Source organism: Pteropus medius, unplaced genomic scaffold (genome assembly GCF_902729225.1).
Source record: "Pteropus medius unplaced genomic scaffold, Ma_sr-lr_union100, whole genome shotgun sequence".
NCBI classification, from domain to species: domain Eukaryota; kingdom Metazoa; phylum Chordata; class Mammalia; order Chiroptera; family Pteropodidae; genus Pteropus; species Pteropus medius.
Window position 1 is genome coordinate 2,979,173 of NW_024350921.1, and position 19,072 is coordinate 2,998,244.

Consider the following 19,072-nt stretch of genomic DNA (forward strand, 5'->3'; position numbering starts at 1 on the left):
CCCAGCCACGGAGGGTTTCGACTCTGAGGTAGAATTTCCCGATGGGCTGTTCTTTCGTTTGTTTGTTTAAAAACCTCTTTGGACTAGGTTGGGAACTCTTACTTTCAGGACTTTTTCAAGACACATACAAACACAGAGATGAAAGGGCAGGGAAAGAGAAAGAAAAAGAGGAGGAGGGGAGAGAGAAAGGCATAAGGATTGAACGCTGGCAAATATAGCTCGATTATAAATTTTTAAAAAATTCATGAGTCAACTGGACAAGGAATTAGGGGTGGGGAGGAAGAAGACAAGATTTACTGATGTTTTCTGACCCCACCTTATGGCAGAGCTTATGTACTATTCACAACCCGCATGGAAGTGGACACACAGAGGAGAAGACATTATAATTCTTTAACAAAATATTCAGTGAGGAAACTGCTGCACAGATTAAGTAACTTCCCCAAGGACACACAGCTCATCGGTGTACAGACCAGTGTTCAACACCGGGTCTGACTGAGCCCAAATCATATGTGCCGTAATCCCTGATTTAGGGTGTGCTGGGGTCACCAACGGGGTCTGGGGCCCAGAATTGCTCCAGAGGCCCCAGGTGTCCCCAGGATGCCCATAGGTAGGCCACAGGCTCCTCCATGTTCCCAAAGTGCCCTTTCTTTTAAATCATTCTTATCTCTCCGAATCCTGTGTTCTGCTAGTTAGTTTGAAAAGTGTCCTTTTGCCACGCCTTAGTGTTTATTATTGTGAAGAAAAATATATACCTGTGCACAGCAAAAATTTAAATGCTACTGAAAAATAGAAAAGATAAAAAAGTTTTCCTTCCTCCTCCTGACTTACCCGTTCCACAGAGGAGACCACTATTCACAGTTTGGTGTGTGTCCTTCCAGAAAAATGTCCTACACATGTAACCAGGTTTAAATGTCGTAAGGTCCCTCTGCCATAATGTCTTAACCCAAAGGAGTGAACAACATTACAAGAATTTGAGGCAGAGTAATCATGCGGCCATAGTTTATTTGTGTGTGTGTGTGTGTGTGTGTGTGTGTGTTTTAAATACAACTAATTAATGACAATAGCTAAACCTTACTAGTAATTCTTTTGGATCTGGCACTCTAAAAACTTTATCCATATTACTTAATCTTCACAATAACCTTATGAAGTAGGTGTTATTGGTTTCACAGATAGTATCCTCAAGACCTTAAGGTAGATAAATTGCTTAAAGTCTCACAGCACGAAGGGATAAAGCCAGGAATTGCACCTGGACACTGCGAACGCCCATCTTGCATTGTTAAGCACGACAGATCACCATTCCTTCCAGAAGTGTCACAGGCACCTGGGAAAACAGAGAAAATAAGAAAAACACCACTGTTCAAATAAAATCCATATTCTCATTTATTTTGATCTGTTTCCTATCATGACTTTCTTTCCTGAACTCTGAATCCAGACGTGGAAGCTCACAACTGATTTAGTTGCCTGATTCGGAAGCATGTTCACACACAGAAGGTTCTACGACAGCAAAGGAGCTCAGTTCCTGTTGGTTATACAACAAATCAGGGACTCACTCAAAAGGAGGACCATCCTAGAAACTCCAGAACTTGCTCTGTTACTAAGGTAGGGGATGGAAATGAGTGATGTCACAGCACGTGGTCTCCTACAAGAGCTTTTCTGGAAGGGACTCCAAAATGGTGACAGCGGATGAGCAGGCAAGAGGCGGGACCCTTGGCAGCCTGGAAGGCAAGAGGACGCCAGTGACAGAATCTCTTCTGCAGCCCCTAACAGCTGGCTGACCCTGCATGCTACCAAAAAGCAAAAGCGGGGAGGGGGGCTGGTTGACACGGATATCAACCACCGTCACCTTTTATTTTGGTTTGACACAGAGCCACAGGACTTCTGTGTCGCTAAATAAAACACTGTCATATTTGGGGTCCTTGTAAGGAAAGGAACACTACTACTCATGAGTGTCACAATTTTTAATTTAATTGCTGTCCAGGTGGGAGAACTAACTAGAGAAATTGATTTACAAACTGTCTAGCTAGGTCTAGGTATTTATTTTTATTAATTATGAAGAAAATGGAAATCTTAATAGCCTCCTTACATTAAAGTCTTACAGATGTTTTAGTCTTTTAATGTGTTTAAGAAAAACTGACTGAAAAGTGTGAGTCGCAAATCACATTCTAAGAATGCTGCTAAGCATACCTATTTCATTTCACTCCTGAATGTGGTCAGATATAAATAGCAGCACAGATACTTAAGAGCTATTCTCACTGAAAAAAAAAAAAAAACGGTATAATACCTGAAAGAAAGGTTTCTCTCTCTTTCCTTTTTTTTTTTTTTTTTTTTTTTGGTAACCAGCACAGTTTAATTACAAGTAATTGTTCTCAAAATTAGGCTGTTCGTAAGTTCTGCATCCTAGACAGTGATTATACATCAATATACTAATCTATCACTTTCATTATTTTAGTCATTTGAGTGTGTAAATTTGTATTTCATTGAGACAACAAACTAGGCAGTTTCCACTGCTACTTTCTATCAAAGTATGCCTTTTAAGGCACAATTTGATTCAAATTTTCATTCATTTCTTTTACTTGGAAAAATAACAGTACATTGTTTTTTTCTTTTGCTGACTACTAAGTAAATACAATGGCATCAGGCGTACAAGGAGCTGGGTCTGTTACTAGTTAATCGAGAATTTTACTAGGTGTCCCGAGAGAATTGCTTTTGCTACCTCATCATAACGAGCTGAGCTTGCAGAAACTCCCCTCCGGAATTCCTTTACTACATAAACGGAAGCCCATTCTCTGTTTCATTCAGAACGTGCATGTGTTTTCCTCTCAAGTTAGACACTGAACTGTTGCCTGGATCACTAAACCCCAGCGTACTACTTACTCTCCACTAGGCCTGATATATCTGTGTGAATTCCAAAAATCAAAATTGAAAGCCTTTCCAAGACATATTATGGGAGCACACTAGCTTCCTTTCATCCTTGTGTATGCGTGCATGCAGAAGTTCTTTATTTTCTGAACAAAATAAGAGTTTTGAATGAAAGACAAATGGTAGTGCCCTTTGTTTTTTCTTTTTTGTCTAACTTTGTGTTTGTGTGTGTGTGTGTGTGTGTGTGGTAGTGGTTTTAAGTTAAAAAATAAAGTTAAAAATTATGTACAGGCAAAATAAAACAATCAAGTGATATCTTTGGTGTATTTTGGTTGACTAACCCTCATAGAACATGTACAAAAAAAAAAACTTAAATGAAATGTAAGACCCGAAACCATAAAACTCCTAGAAAAAAACAGACAGTAAACTCTCTGACATTGCTCTTAGTAATTTTTTTTCCTGATATATCTCCTTGGGCAAAGGAAACAAAAGAAAAAATAAACAAATGGTACTACATCAAACTAAAAAGTTTTTGCACAGCAAAAGAAATCATCGAGAAAATGAAAAGATAACTTACTGAATAAGAAAAGATATTGGCCTATGATACTTCTGATAAGGGGTTAATAGTTAAAATGTATAAAGAACTCATACAACTCAACACCAAAAAAAAAAAAAAAAAAATCAATTCAAAAATGAGCAGAAGACTGAATAGGTATTTCTCCAAAGAGGAAATATAAATGGCCTATAGACATATGAAAAGATGCTCAAGGTCACTAATCATCAGAGAAATGAAAATTAAAACCACAATGAGATAACACCTCACACCTGTCAGCATGGCTATCATTAATAAATCAAAAAACAAGTATTGGCGAGATGTAGAGAAAAGGGAACCCTCATACACTGCTGGTGGGATTGTAAATTGGTACAGCCACTATGGAAAACAGTTTGGAGGTTCCTTAAAAAATTAAAAATAGAACTACCTGTTGACGCAGCACTTCTGAGTATTTATCCAAAGAAAACCAAAACACTAGTTTGAAAAAATATATGCAACCTCATGTTCATCATGGCACTATTTACAGCAGCCAAGGTATGGAAGCAATCTGAGTGTCCATCAATAGACAATTGGATAAAGAAATTATGGTACATATATACAATGGAATATTACTCAGCTGTTTAGAAAATGAAATCTTACCTTTTGCAACGACATGGATGGACCGAGAGGGTATTAAGTCAGACAGTAAAAGATAAATACAATATGATTTCACTTGTATGCAGAAACTAAGGAACAAAAGAAATGAACAAACAAAATGAAAACGGACTCACAGATATAGCATAGGAAATATATTATTGACTATATTCTCTATAGAGTACAGCATAGGGAATATAGTCAATAATATTGTAGTAACTACGTATGGTGACAGGTGGGTGCTAGAGTAAACAAGGGGAATCATTTCATAAATTATATAAATGCCTGAAAACAACTAAATTCTGTATATGTAAATTGTGCTGTATAAAAAACTAATAAAAAATAATAATTAAAAAAATACTTCAGTTAAACTTGAGACTACATTCTCTGTTGACAAACTATACTGTTACCCATTTCAAACCCCTTTTAAATTAGAAACATTGAACAAAAAATTTACATTTAAAACTACTCATTTTCTTCATTAATTCTTTTTTGTTGGGCTTTCTTATTAAATGTGTGTGCTATAGAGTTGAACTACTCCAGAACTAGATTGTTTTGTGGGCATATTCTATTCTGTCCTTCTTCCCCAGGTAAAATTTTTATTGAAGTCATGAGAATTTCACCTAAGTAAAAAATTACCAATAAATTAATAACATTCGTTGAAGGACTTCTGTGATCACAGATTTTTAGTGAGAATAGGACCCATAATGAAAAACAAAACCAAAAAAAAAAGGTAATGACAAAGGAAATATTTTTATCCTCTTGGAGTAATGCACAATCCACAAATTAACTTGTACACATGTGTGTCACACACATATGCGCAGCTATTGTTGCAGATAAGTAGATGAATATGGTAAAAACTGAAGAACTAAGTATTTAAAAATCAAGAAGACCTCTGAAAGTAGAGGGACCAGATTTATATTGGGGTTAATTTGGAGAGCTCCTGGAGACATAGTGAAATGAAAAATATAACTTGTTGTCAGGTAAAGTAGTCCTAAAAAACAAAAAGTTTTTTTAACCAATGCACACCAGTACTTTACTATAGTTTTTACTTAAATGAAACTTTAAAAAGTTGTTTTTGGAAGAGGTAAAAGGTTACAAATTGGAGTGACTAAAGGGTGACTGAAAGAAAGAAGAAAAAAAAGTTTTTAGGGCAGAATCGGCAAGTCAAGAGAAAAGGAACCTGAGGTTGGTGAATACACGGCCTCTGCCTGTATAGAACTAGTGAAGAACAAGACAGATAATTCCATGATGATAAAGGATGGAGTGATTTTTTAAATCATGTAGAAATGCTCCAAAGGGCCGTAGAAAATTCTAGATCTCTCTGGCATTTTCATATGGTGATTATTCTCACTTTCGCTGTGTTCTTGTTTAAATCACTTTAAGATAGTCACCCAAACCAAAGATTAGAAAAAATGAGACATACTATAGTAACGTGTTCAGCCAGTGCCTAAAGAATCTCAAAGCATATTAATTTAGTGGAAGATAAGCATTTATCTGATATATATATGAAAAATCCCCAAGCACTAGTTTACATTTTAAATTTCCATTTCCTTATTAGTAAATATTAGTGTATTACTTAAGATGACAGTGATCTGAGTATAATCCTGCCTTCAAACGCATAGCAAACCACGGAGAGGAATGGCACCCCAGCTACATGAACAGGACATGCTGATTCTGTCTCCCATCGTCAACAAGAGCAAGAAAAACTGAACACAACCACATTCTCAACTAATGAACTTCATGTATAGTTTCTAGGTCACTTGTATTTGCAGGTATTAGTTACTCAGTAAATGGTTTTTGAATTAGAAAGATTAATTTGCCTCTTTACGCCACATTCAAAAAGAACTCCAGTGACACCTCAATTAACCAAGGTAGTTAATAGACGAGGACTCACCCTTCAAGCCATGCCGAGAGCAAAGGCAAATATTTTGAGTCGCAGTGACCAACACTTAGCAGAATAAACACTCCTCTATGTATTCTGTTTGTTTCCATTTTCAGATATAGGAAATAGGTCCCTCTGGTAAAAATTAAAGAATTATAAGTAAAAAGACGAATGTTGTTAAAATTTTGAGAACCTAATATAAAAGTATCCATTACAAATTTTGAACTATAGAAGTCAGATATTCATATGGATTTTTATCATGTTCATGTAAAATTTTGTGGAGAGAGATTATTTACAACATTAGAAAACAATGCAGTTGCTGGAGAAATTTTTTACTGTTGCAAGATGAATCAGGTAATGCTTTGGCCAAGAGACAAATGCATTCTTAAGCGTTTGTCATGCAGAGCAAATAAAAGTTGACGAGCTGAAAGTAAATATCAAAAGTCAATGAAAATGATCCATCCTGCATATACAACTCAAATACTTTCAGGGAAATGAGAGTGTTACTATTTTTGCCAGATAATGGAAGTCTTATCCTAATAGGATAAAAGGGCAGCATGGCAGCCAGCCTTCTTGGATTCAGGGGATGGAGGCATCGAAGTGCTAACTCTCCATGGATTTCTGAAGGAAGTTGTATGGGGAACTGCAGTGCTGTAAGAGGGGTGCTGTCTTTTCTGAAAAGGCTTTTTGCTTCTATCGTTCTAAAGGTAGAGGTTGCTTTGAACAATACTTGCAGAAGTCTTATCACTAAACAGACTTCAAGACCTTGTGTTAGATTTTAACCTTTGTGGTCCATTCATTGGCACATTAGTGGCTATTTTCAGCTTCTTTATCAAACATCCAGTAATAGATCAATTTTTACTAAGCAACTGGGCCATCACAACTCCCAACAGAAAGATAAAGACTTTATAGACTTCACCTTCAGGAAGCTCACCATCTTCTTAGAAAGATGACATACACACATCCATAAAGAGATGATAAATCCAGTTTCTAGGCAAGAAATCTTTTCCACATGAGAAACAGAGGAGCTCTCAGGAAAGGGAGAGCTTCCATTCTTCACAGCGAAGGAAACCATCAGCAAGACAAGGAGGCGAACTACTGGATGGGAGAAGGTGTTTGCAAACAGTGTTTCTGATAAAGGGCTGATATCCAGATACATAAAGAACTCCTTCAACTCAACCACAAAAAATCAAACACTCCAATTAAAAAATGGGCAGACTTGAACAGACACTTCTCCTGAGAAGACATCCAAATGGCCACCAGTCATTTGAAAAGATGCTCAACTTCACAAGCTATTAGGGAAATGCAAATCAAAACCACAGTGAGATACCATCTCACATCTGTTAGAATGGCTATTATCAACAGGCTAAGTAACAACAATTGTTGGAGAGGTTATGGAGGAAAAGGAATCCTCATACACAGCTGGTGGGAATGTAAATTGATAAAACCACCATGGAAAACAGTATGGAGGTTCTTCACAAAATTAAGACTAGAATTACCATATGACCCGGCAATCTCTCTTCTAGGTATATATCCAAAAATTTTGAAAACATTTATTCATAAAGATATATGTACCTCTATGTTCACTGCAGCATTAACAGTGGCCAAACAACTGAAGTGTCCTTCGATAGACAATTGCATAAAGAAGTGGTACACATATACAATGAAACATTACTCAGCCATAAAAGAGATGAAATACTGCTAGTTGTAACAACATGGGAGGATCTCGAGAGTATCATGCTGAGTGACATAAGTGAAACAGAAAAAGTCGAGAACCATAGGATTTCACTCGTATGTGGAATATAAAACTGAAAGGAACAAACAATAAGACAAACAAATAAACAGAAACTCATAGACACAGACAACAGTATAGTGGTTACCAGAGGAGGGGAGGTAGAGGGTAAAGGGGGTCAAATGTATGGTAACAGAAGGAGATTTGACTTTGGGTGGTGAACAGTGTAATATACAGATGATGTATTATAGAATTGTACAATTGAAACCTATATAATGTTATTTAACAATGTCATCATAATAAATTTAATTGTAAAAAAAGAAAAAGAGGCACTTTCTTCAGGCAAGTGTATCCAGGGCACTTTGCAATAGTGCAGGGTGAGTTGCCTCAAGGTGAATATTACGGGGGTAGGAGGATTCCAGGAGAAGAAAAGGAGGTCTGTGACCCAAGCATTAGCTCTTGCTATGAGATCTTCCCTGCCCTCCACACATGCCGGTGTGTGTGACGTAGGCTGTCTGAGGGGCACTGGCCGGGCAGCCGTCCACCCACTGCTTAGCCTGGCAAGGCTCTTGAGAGCAAGGCCTTTCTTTATCTTCTTGCCTCACTTATTCTTCTGCTAAAATTACGATCCACTCCAGTCAAATGATGCTCACGGAGAGAAGCAAAGACCAAAGCCAAGATCAAATTTTTCTATCTATTCTCAACCTTCCTTTTTTATAAATTGATTTGCAAATAGACCTAACTTCAAAGATAACATTAGGTCAGCCTTGGCTATTTATAGAGGCAGGGAATTATTCATGTTGTTATTATTATTATTATTATTATTATTATTAAATTAATCTTATTTTTCTGTCTTTTCAATAGCATCTGGACAATCTTTCAGTTCTTGTCTGGTGATAATGAAATCATTAAAAAATGTACCAGGACCCTTTTTTGCTTATCTCTGTGCCATTTGGAACATATGTGAATAAACTGAACACCACTTGCTCATTGGTTTTCTTTCTTTTCTCTCTTCTCATGTTTCTTAAAAACCCCATTTGAATTCAGTCACTAAAGAGCTAGGCATCTGAGTTAAGTATGATGCTGGGAGGTACGCCTCAGCTTTGTCCACATGGCCTTGATCTAGATAGCAAGCCACAATCTACCCCACACATTTTTTTGTGTGGCTTAATTGACCTAGTGTCTGCGGTCGTTCTTTGTTGAAGATTTTCTTTAGGTTCCAAGTTGATTTTAGAACAATAATACCCACCCTAGTTTGGGCATTTCACAAAGAGCTCGCCGACAACCACTGGGAACCTGACTATGCTATTGGGACTAGTACCTAAAACACCTTAGAGCCCTTGACAGACATCAAAGATCTTTCTCTTTCTTGGAAATCACGTAGCCAGCCTTTTCCAGCCACGGAGCCGGAGTTGAGCAAGAAGAAAGCAATGCTGGCTCGTCCCGAGAGAGCCCTCCCCGGAAGAGACGGGAAAGAGGGCTCCAGGAGGAGCTTGCTCCAAAGCATAAAAGGTTCAGCCTCCAGCCTATCATTCAAAAAAGTTTTTAAAGCCTTTTTAAGGAGACAGTTTAAACCCAGCTGCACTTATCGATCAGTGATTTGATTCTGCTTTGTTAGGAGGGATTTGTAATCTGCTTTAAATGTTTTTTGTTCCTGGCCTTCACGGATAGCAAGTTCTGCCTGAGGCTGCTTCTCAAAACTCTCACTGAAGCTTTCAAGCATACGTGAATAACTAGAATAATTTTAATCTGGATCCCCCCCACAACCCTTTTTCCTCTGTGCACAGAAGGAAATGTTAGGCATTGTAGGAATTTTTCATCAAATTCTGCCCAACCTAAAACTTTTTGAAAATGAGTCATTTGTCTTTAAAAGAGAGAGCAAGGCAGCAAATTCTATTTACAAAGTCAGAGTCAAGTATATTTCATTTTCTCAAGTACGTTCAGTTTATCTCAAAAAGTATATAGCTCCTCAAGCCTTGTGTCTGCTGCCATTTAAAAAATAAATTCCAAAAAATATCCTAACCAGAGCTGAACATACTATTTTTGCAATAAATAGCTTTTTAGAAACTTTCATTATTTACAGCTTTTAAAAGTTGTCATTGTGCCTTTAAATGGCACCATTAACTGTTAATTTTTACGTTCTCGAAAATACCACAAAATAGTGGTTTTTCTGTTATTAGAACATAAACTAAAGAACAGAAACATGTGCTTACACATATATGACCTTCATGAATTTATTTAGCAGAAAACCAAATATGTGAGGAAAACGGACTTTTCAAGTGGCGCCTTAATTGTCTTTCACGCATGTTCTACAGATCATTACTGAATGTTTACAGGTCCTGCATGGAATGGCTTTACACCAAAGAAGAGGGTAACATATCTTTATTGTTTATAAAAATGACAGCTCCTAATGGACCATATTAGCTTTAACACAAACTATTAAATCCCCTTCATTAAATTTGTCTGTGTTCTGTTTCAGCATCTCGTTAGCTCTGGGAAGTAGGTGCAAACGGCGAAGGAAACGTGAGCACACATTGAGACGATTACAGATCATGGTTATTAGATAAGCCTCGGGAGGATGTTTTTCTTGGGCTGCTCACAAGCATTTTGAAAGAGTTGTGTTCCAGGTTTGAGGTCCCCTGTTTCTTCCTCTTAAACTATGAGCAGCTGTAGCACATGACCTACTTCTGTAGGGCCCTGTAATGATTTCCTTCCTTCGGAGGCTTCAGGAGTCCTCCTTCTGCCCTGTGAAAAAAAGGGACAAATATTTTAATCCAAGCAAAATGCTGAAGCAGGTTTTGTTGGTTTCAGGGAAGAAACTCAATACAGCTCCAGCACTGAGTGTAGGCCTCAAATTGGAACCATCTGGGCTGCACAAGGGCTCAGAGACCTTTGGGGAAGGCAAGGAGAGTCTTGCCTAGGGCTGCAGCCCATACACCTGCAGAGATGGCCCATGTCTTGGCAGGCTGGCTGGGTCACCCAAGAATGGGAAGCTTGCACACAGCAGAGAAGCCCACACTCCCTGGCACCGACAGTTCGGAATATCAAGTCAGCAAGGGTGACCACTAACTGCTCAGGTGATGACTTATTAAGTAACTATTCCTTATATTTGACACACATCAGACAGAAACACACATTTCCTAACTGTCTTTTTGGCGGCTAAGGGGAGAATATCTTTGGAAAGCTATAAATTGGTACACATCATATTTTTAGAGCTATCCTTCAAGCCAGAAGGGGGAGGGAAAGGTGTTGCAAAAGCAATGCACATGCATCTGATATGCTCTATGTTCTTTTTATTTTTATTTATTTATTGTTGTTTACACACTGTTATTATTGTGGTTAGTTGTACTTTCCAAATCAATGAAAGCACTTTTTAAGTGTGCTCTAATATCTAAACGTACAAGATTTAAGCCAGCTCCCAGGACCTTATTTTAAATGAAGTATTTTTGAAAAGTTTGTATTACAAACTCTCCTTGGGTGAGAGATGAGAGTATCAACCCATTTTCAAACAAAAAGAAAAAGGTATCTTTGCTTAGCCAAAAAGCAGAAATCTTAATCGCTTAATTTTAAAACCAGTTCATAATATATTTTCTGGAAAGAAAATGGGACATGAAGAACAGATCAAAATGGTACACAAGCTGTCCATTTAATAAGTATATTTTCCAAATATTGGTCATGAGGAATGTGTCATTTTTAATCTGGGTTTTAAATAATTTAGAAGCATAATGGTTACAGTGTGGCCATTATCTAATCTTAAATAACATGACTAAGCATGACCTCCCGAGAATGGGAGCCCCACACCAGCCTCAGCACTGAGGTCAGAGGGTGATATAGTGAGAAGAGGTAAGCCACTGAAAAAGCTGAAGATTCAGGGAAAATACAGGAGAGACTGTTGAAATGTTAAGTTCAGTTAAATTCTCAGAAGCGTAAGTCTATCTGGCTTCATCGAACTAATCTTTTTAAATAAACAAATAGACCTCCCTTTTTTGCTTATGGTGATTAGAATTATTGGCTGAATGAAATCGAACAGTCAAGATGTAGATAACACACACGAGGTAAACACTTTCATATATTTTCAAAAATAGAAAATGTGAGCTCAGATACATTTTTTAATCTCTAAAGGGAAAACAACCATTTAAAAATCATATTTTAATAGCAAGTCTCGCAGAACGCCCCTTGTTTTTACAAAGCTCTAAGACTATAAGGGATATATATGCTGAAAGTTTCCAAACACATCGCAAAGGGCGAGATGGCTGTGCCGTGTTCAGTTCTGAAGCGTTCTCACATGCACACTTCATCACGAGCCAACTGGAAGACTGTGGGAGGTTGTGTGTTGGCCTTCCTGTATTTTGCCCTGTTCCAAATTTATATGCATGAATCTAAATTTTAACCAAATCTTTGTTCTCTTCCCTCTTGAGGATGCTTCACGCTCCTGCCTACCCACCCAGCCGCACCCAGATAGAGCTTTGTCCCTCCCATCTGAACAGCCTGCACCGCTGTGCAGCCACAGGGTGAGACTTAATGGAGCCAAGCACACTTCCTATCAAGCTTCCTGTGGAAAGCCAGTCAGCTGAGACTGGGAAAGGCCTGCCACCACATGCCAGAAGCCCCTGTGGAAATCAGATGGGGAGCCCGGCATGGGGGCAGCCGGCCCTTTCAGGCTATTACTTTGATACCTTTGATATGGGCTTGGGTTTCTCTAGGAACACTGCCACTGTCTCATTCACGCAGCTCTGAGAGGATGGCCAGACCCCATGTCTGGGCCAAGCGGGCCGGGCAATTCCAGTGAGTGTGAATTTCTGAAAAGGCAATTTCAATGCCTAGACTCAGGAAATTAAGAAATTCTGTGGCGCGTCTTCATTAGTATGTTTAAATACAAGGTTCCATATCATCGACTTAGCCCTCAAATGAAAGCAACAATGATAACGATCACAAGGCAGCAAAGACAATGTTCGTGATTTTATTCGAAAAGCACCTTTCTCTACAAACAGGAATCAATTGATATAAATACATTATATATACATACAGACACATATATATTTGAGAGTAAAGCTCACCCTGTTCTCAGGAAAGGTGACGTGGGAGTGGACACATTCAGACTGATTTATGAGCTAGGGAAGTACTTCTGATTTTTTTTTTTTATTTTTTTATTTTTGGCCCAACTGGTCAGGAGGTGATGAAGACTGACTGCCCAGACCTTTGCTGCCAAATCTTAACTGCCTGAAAACTTACAGAAATGCTTGATTAAAACTAGAATAAAAATCTCCAGTTGCCTTCAGCAAACCACAGCGCAAGGGTGGGAAAAACAGTGCCAGGTTGCAGTTTAAGTATAGTTACTTGGCGCCTGCTGAAAGTTCTGCTCCCTTCCTGTTTAATAATTAATTCAACTTTAAAGCCCCAAGGATCTGGACTCAGCACCAACTTCACAAAGCCGTACAGAAACAAAATGCTTCCAGAACTGAAGGGGGGACACAGGAAGAAAGAATCTAACATTTCAAGAAACATCACCACATGGGGCCGGTGAGCAGGGGGTGGGGTTTGGAGGTGGAAAGAACCAGGGTAGAGAAATTCAAAATAAAATAAATACACACAGGAGCGAGGTTATTCACGGCCACTGGCACCAGGACTGGGAGTGGCACAGTGAGCCAGAAGTCACCCACTTGGGAAGCAGGCCGGGTGCCCGCAGGCTAGTGGGGACCAAGAGGGTAATGGGCTCAGTCTCTGAAAAAAGAGAGACACAGCCTCGCTCTTCATTAGTGGCCTCTGCTCATCAGTCAGAGAATGGCTCTGGAAAAGGCATCAAAGATAGGCCATCACCCCTGCCTGTGCCCCGCCTCAACCTCTACCCCACCCTAGTCCCATGATTCTCCTACCAGGGGATGGCCAGGAATGTGCTGATGAGGGGCAGCCATGAAGGGAAACGTAGACACGCACACACATACACACAAATGCGCACACATGCACACACAGCTGAAGGAAGAGAGGAAAGGTTCATTGAGTGGTAGCTGTTCTGTGCATTAAGAACAACATGGAAAACCAAGCAAGTTACTAGACTTAAATATTTAGTCACAGAAGTTAACTACCAAACACAGCGGCAGGTCACTGCAAAAAAGAACCAAATAAACATCCAGCGGGGTACCTTGCATTGTGCTTTGTGATTTTTATGAATTGTTTGCTTTCTCTAAACCGGTGAATCCAGCACGGGAAGTAATACACCGTGGACGCTCACAACAGGCAGAAGCCACTGACAGCTCAAGTCCCTTATCACACACTGGTAGGAGGAAGAATGTTTCTAGAATGACTGCACACAGAGCCACTTCAAACCATACAATCCAGCATCAAACCACATGAGCCATTCTTTTGTACACCAGGAAATCTAAGTACCCCAAAGCATTGCAGAGAGGTGGTATGTTCCAGCAACGAACAGATTAATTAAGCAAAACGAAGGCTCGGGTGGCCCAAGAAAAGAGAAAAGCTTACTTAAACACCGAATCGTATTTACTTTTTGCTTATTATTATTATAAAAAAGACATGGCATAGAACACTCACACATATCCTCTGAGGGTATAGTAGGGCAGTTTGAAAAAGACATGTAATTAAATGGTTGAGTTGAAGAAATACTGACCTGAATATTTTTCTTAATCCCTGAAATGTGATGTTTTTAATACTCTACAATTATCAAAATTATATGGATTTCTTTATATTTTGCTTATACATGAATTACTTATAAAATATTTAAATTATATCTCCTTTATATCTGTTTCCTCCCACATCAGCCTGATGGTATCCCCTTGAAAATGCAGCAGGTGACTTAAAACGAAACCTTGTATTCCTCTTGACCCACCTCTCAAAACTGTGCCAAAAGCAAATTTGAAACTACTTTCCAGTTATTCAACAATTTCAAAGGTGGATGTGTTTTCTTTATTTGTGAGTCAGTGAATATCTAGCTGCTGTTTTTTATTTGTTTTAGTTTCAAGTTCAGATTCAAGCCTATGTCCCCGCTTCCTTGTGAAGCTCATAGTGGTTTGGATCAGCGAGGGCCCTGGCCTCGAGCAACTTATCTGACCTGGCTGGACGTCGGTGTCTTGACCTCTACAACGGGGACAATCACTGTTCTTACATCGCCAGGTAGTGATGAGGTGTAATGCACGTGGGACGCTGAACGCAGAGTTCGCTGCACACAACACTCTCTCGGATCAGAGAGCAGTAATGCCTGCAACACCCCGAGCCCATTCTCTGGGATGTGACTACGTAACCAGCTTGGTGTGTTCTGAATCCTTGTGTGTGCGTTCACTTTACAAAACTGGCGAGTCTTAAAGAGTTGTAAATTGAAATTCTGTAAAGTCAGTCATTCTGCAAGACACAGGGCTTCTTATTTAAAGCAGCCGCCACAGTGCATCCGTTCTTAGAGTAGCAACATCCTTGTGGTGAGAATAATTATCTACCAGCTTGTCTTTTTTTTTTATTATTTAAATAATAAGCCCAGATATTTGTATGAGGCAGTGTGTTACAGTAGGAAGTACACTAGACCATGAGACAGGCCAGCCTCTCTGCTGGTCCAGTCAGCAGCTGGACAAACTCGGGCAAGTTACAAGCTCCGGACCGCCTGCGGAGGAGGGCGCCACTCTTGGCTTCTCAGGCACTAGGATTCGCTGTGTAGAGTGAGCCCCGAGCGCACTGTGGGGAACCCCGTTTACGGCGGCAGAAGGGACTCACATCCACACCCACAGCCCACACAGAATTGGTCTAAGCTGAGATGAGTGCTGTACCAGAGCCAGGAATTACATGGGCCAGAGGATTTATAAGGCCCATCCAGCCCCATAATTTTGTGATTTCATGTGAATCAAGGATTTACCAACAACTAGGCTAGTGTTCAGTCACCCACCCTACTCACCAAATGTTGACTCTGCTGTGTTCACTCCTGTCCAGCCTGGCCTTTTTAATGCAATCTACAGGGGAATTGGTGGTGTTAGGTAATTTGGAAGGTTCCACCAGTGGATATGCAGGTGCCATAAAAAAAAAATAATAATAATAATGAAGAAGGAAGGGAAGGAAAGAAGAAGGAAGGAAGGAAGGAAGGAAAAGGAAGGAAGGAAGGAAGGGAAGGGGAAGGAAGGAAGGAAGGAAAGGAAGGAAGGAAGGAAGGAAGGAAGGAAGGAAAGAAAAAGGTGATGCCCTGGCTAAAAGAGTGGACATTCAGCTTGATTCTGTTTCCCAAGAGCAAGTGTATTCTATTCAAAATTTACCCACATGAGTTTAAAATATTTTGTCAGAAATTCATGGGTAAAAGAGAGGACCTGAAGAAAATGCTACGACCTCTTTTCTACCAATCTCCCTTTTTGTGACCCTCCCTCCCCGTGGTTTGCGAGATGGCCTATTTTGTGTTGAGGCTGAGTGTGGGCCCTGGAGTCTGACAGGGCAGGATTAGTCATCTCAGTTCTCTCTTCTGGAAAGTGCGGGTAACAACTTCAGACAGTTGCCTCGATGGTTTACATACATTCGTTGACATATGGAAATATCCCGAAGAAAACACAGCACTTCCCAAATCCTCAGTTGGTGACAGCCATTTTTATTAAGCTAGAAGTGGCATTTAAGCATATAACCAAGGAACCTGTGATTAGTACTAAATAACAAGTATTAGCAAGCTGATCTATTTTAGCCTCTATATTAGTTTTCTAGGGCTGATAGGACAAATTACTACAGATTGGGTGGCTTGAATAACAGAATTTTACTTCCTCACAAATCCAGAGGCTGTAAGTCTGAGATCAAGGTGTCAGAAGGGTTGGTTTCTTCTGAGGCCGCTGTTCTTGCCTTGTAGAAAGCCGTGTCCTCACAGGGTCCTCCCTCTGTGTGTGTGTCTGTGTCTCGATCTCCTCTTAAAAGGACACCGGTCGTATTGGATTTAGGTACACCCATTTGACCTCATTTTAATTTAAGTACCTTTTTCAAGACCCGATCTCTAAATATAGTCACCTTCTGAAGCATCAAGGGTCAGAAATATAACACATGAATTTGGGGTTGGAAGAACTCAATTCAGCACATAACAGCCTCCATACTGATAAAAGCATCGTTTACATTCAATTAAAAAACAGATATACAAATGAAAGAACTCTTGATACACCGCTCCTAAAACAAAGCCATGTGGGCTCTCTTACTGTTTTTCTTGTAAAGAATAGACCCCCAGTGGCTAGATACATTACAATCAAGCAAAGGTGAGGAATTTGACACCACTAGTTGAATTGATAAGGGTAATAATAGACTAGTTGACTCAACTCACAAAGTTTTGCTAACATAAACCAACAGGAATCCTCTTGAACCAGGTATATCCGGGCCAGAAAGGAAGCTGGAAAATTGCCTTGGTCTTTGGCTGGCTCAGCCCACCACCCCCAGTCATCTATATGTCTTTCATAGAGAACTCTGTGACCTATCAATTCATGAAGAGACAGAAGAAATGTTTCACAAATGCAGTCTCACACTTTGTCTCCATAATTTTCAGTGACCGATGGATCCTTGGCTTCCCACTGTGCTCTCCTCTGGAGTTGGTCCCTTAAACACCTTATCCATCACTGCCTTTTTGTACCATGGCTGTGTCACCCTGTCTCAGCACCAGAGAAGTCTTGGCTCATTATTTAACTAATTTTTATTTTTAAATTTCTTCCCTTAATAAGTTTAGATGTCTATTCACTCTCTTTCCAAAAAAATTTTTTTTCTGGGCTCTTTGAGATTCTTGTTTGGGGATTTACTGAATATCCAAGTGCAAAGAAGGTATTTGAGCAGCATATGATTCTGTTAGATATTGGTTACCACATTGCTTGAGCATGAAGCTTTCAAAGAAAATTAAAGTGAAAAAAAAAGTCAGATCTGGTATTGGTTATTAACTTCACCTCAGGGTGACTTTTCTTTAGGGGCAATTAAATAGCAGCTCTGGGCTGTTAAGTTTAGTGGCTTTACCTGTATGTGGCACCTCTTCTTCAAGGACAACCTCAGTTCAGATCTGCTCTGATTTTACGTGATGAAGCTGAGCCCATCCATGGAAAACTGGATTTTACTTGAAATTGTAGGAGTGACCGTATATATGAGCTTCGACCTTACTTCTTTAAGAAACAGGTTTTGCATTACCAGGTAAATGCCCTTTCAGTAGAATTTTCATGGAACACTGGTGACATCCTGTGGTCAGTTTGGTTTAAGGCAGCCGGTCCTTTTCAGCAACTATCTCAGGAAATAAAGAAGTGTCCCACATAAATCCTAGTATGCTTTGCAAAGCCAAAGGGGAAAAAAAAGAAAAAGAAAAAAAGAAAAACATTCTTATTCCTAATCATTTTTACAGAGTGAATACCTCCTTTCTTGAGCTATGCAATTTCTCAACAAATGTGGAAAAAGCAAGTTCTGGTAAGGAGAACTGGTAAGCAAGTTTTGGTAAGAACAGATGTTTCGTAGAAACAAAAGACAGCTTCATCAAAACCAGGGATGAGTGTCATGATATCATTCATCACTCTGTGATCATACCTGGTTTTTACCATCTGCTGTTGTAAGTTCCCCGTACCTTGGCTCAGTGTCTACTCTTCACAGGAGAAACAGCCTTCTGCAAAAGAGCACACAGCATGGCTTAAAGGGAAAACAGTGGGTGTTTTGCATTTTTACACCAGTGACGATAAATTGAAGCCATTTAGTTGTAAATGTGATATTACACTTGACGGTTTCCCCTGGCAAAGCACTAAGTGGCCCACACTGAACAGAGCCAAAGAGATGGAACTGTGTGTCTATGTGTGTGTGTCGGGGGGGTGGGGCGGGGAGCAAAATCAGTCACCAGCGTAACCGACCACAGGGGCTCGTAAAAGCATTTGTCAGTCGTTTGGAATCATAACTCAGCTCGGCACTCATGGTACCAGGAGCGACTGGCTCGGTGAAAGCTGAGGAGAGCAGGCAATGGAGTTTATGTTATTCTTCTGTTTATTAAAAACGGATGGGAGCACTTGACAGAAAAATCAAACTTCTGGTCATGCCTCATTAACCCCGGTTGTATCTGTCAGGGATTTGTGTGTGTGGTGTTCCAAAGAGCCTCTAGAAGTAAGATCACTGCTGAGCTTTGGTGTTTTCTCTCATTTTGGATGGAAAAAGAGATGCCAATCACCTCCAAGGGGAGAGAATAGGAAGTTATTTTTAACCCATCTACTTGGAGGACATTAAATGTGAGTTGGTTTAAGACAAAAATGATTTGGTGAAGAATTTTATTGCCAATATTTCTCATAGGGTTTTCTTCGGAAGAGGCAGAAAGGTAAAGATGAGTGTGGAATAAAGTTTAATATTTCAGCTCTTTTATGAAAAGCACAGCTCTTGGAGATAGATCCTTGGGGAACTTTGCAGGCTCCTTATATCTGCATATAGTCATTGAAGTATAGCCCTCTATTGA

The 19,072-nt window shown here is 39.6% G+C and overlaps 1 long non-coding RNA gene across 1 annotated transcript; it reads right to left on the bottom strand.

The window, feature by feature from the left end:
* Window positions 1-9,882: 9,882 nt before the first annotated feature.
* LOC120584421 (uncharacterized) lies at window positions 9,883-18,247 on the bottom strand. The gene is made up of 2 exons (XR_005648029.1): window positions 18,169-18,247; window positions 9,883-10,407 (listed from the first exon to the last, which is right to left on the bottom strand). It is a non-coding gene; the product is annotated as an uncharacterized LOC120584421 (long non-coding RNA).
* Between the last annotated feature and the right edge of the window lie 825 nt (window positions 18,248-19,072).